The 1,119-nt window shown below is 54.2% G+C and overlaps 1 protein-coding gene across 1 annotated transcript in view; it reads left to right on the top strand.

The window, feature by feature from the left end:
- Window positions 1-1,119, top strand: part of LOC109924260 (vesicle-trafficking protein SEC22b-like) — a 43,213-nt gene that overhangs the window by 9,991 nt on the left and 32,103 nt on the right. The gene's annotated exons all lie outside the window — the stretch shown is intronic.

Raw genomic sequence — 1,119 nt, 5'->3', positions numbered from 1 at the left:
GAGGCTAACGCAGACAGACACAGGGATACAGTCTCCCTGAGGTTACCATGAGAGTGCGGTGCTGAGGCTAACGCAGACAGACACAGGGATACAGTCTCCCTGAGGTTACCGTGAGAGTGCGGCGCTGAGGCTAACGCAGACAGACACAGGGATACCGTCTCCCTGAGGTTACCGTGACAGTGCGGTGCTGAGGCTAACGCAGACAGACACAGGGATATAGTCTCCCTGAGGTTACCGTGAGAGTGTGGTGCTGAGGCTAACACAGAGCTTCCCCCCGGCCTGGAACTCCGAGCCCTGAGCTGGATAACCACAGACAGCCTCTGAGTTTGTCCTTATGGTCCACTCACCGAGCCAGTGACCATGTCTCCCTTAGCTGCTCCTCAGGCGGCCGTGCACGCTGCATGGAACGTTTGAAACTTTCCCCTGTCGGACCACTTAGCGGGAATGTGGTCGGGACAAACCACACTGTGCGCCATGTGGTTGGTTTAATCCGGGACTGGCGCATGTCCCGGTCAGGGCCTTGGAATTTCAGCTGGGGTTGTTTGTGACATTCCCCGTACCAGTGGGGAGTGCTGTGGGAAGCAACCCAACATCAAGGGGGGGGGGGGCTTATCTTCCGTAGAAAGCCAGCCAGGCCGCGATGGTGGAAATTTGCTGAAACGGTCACAACGGATTCCCGGGTTCCCTAATGTATTGAACAGAATGAGGTAACCGCAGCAGTGTGCTATCTTTGCTGACCGGGGTAGGTAGGGAGGAGCTGTTCCCAGCCATAAAAGAATAAAGGCCGTGAGGGTGTCGATTTAGAGTCATGTGCAAAAGGAGCAATGGAGATAGGAGCGAAAGAAAAAACATTTTCACACAGGGTGGGGTATGCACTGCCTGGAAATATGGTGGAGGCACAATCTGTTGATACGTTCGAGAGAGGCGTTAGATGTTTATTCTTTTCTTTATTCGTTAACGGGATGAGGGGCGATGCTGACCAGGCAGCATTTATTGCCCATCCCTAATTGCCCAGAGGGCAGCTGAGAGTCAACCACATTGCTGTGGGCCTGGAGTCACATGTAGGCCAGACCAGGTAAGGATGGCAGTTTCCTTCCCTTAAGGACATTAGTGAGCCAG

This window comes from Rhincodon typus, chromosome 35 (genome assembly GCF_021869965.1).
Source record: "Rhincodon typus isolate 14 chromosome 35, sRhiTyp1.1, whole genome shotgun sequence".
Lineage (NCBI taxonomy): Eukaryota > Metazoa > Chordata > Chondrichthyes > Orectolobiformes > Rhincodontidae > Rhincodon > Rhincodon typus.
The sequence above is the reverse complement of the archived record's forward strand: the minus strand, read 5'-3'. Positions and strand labels throughout refer to the sequence as shown.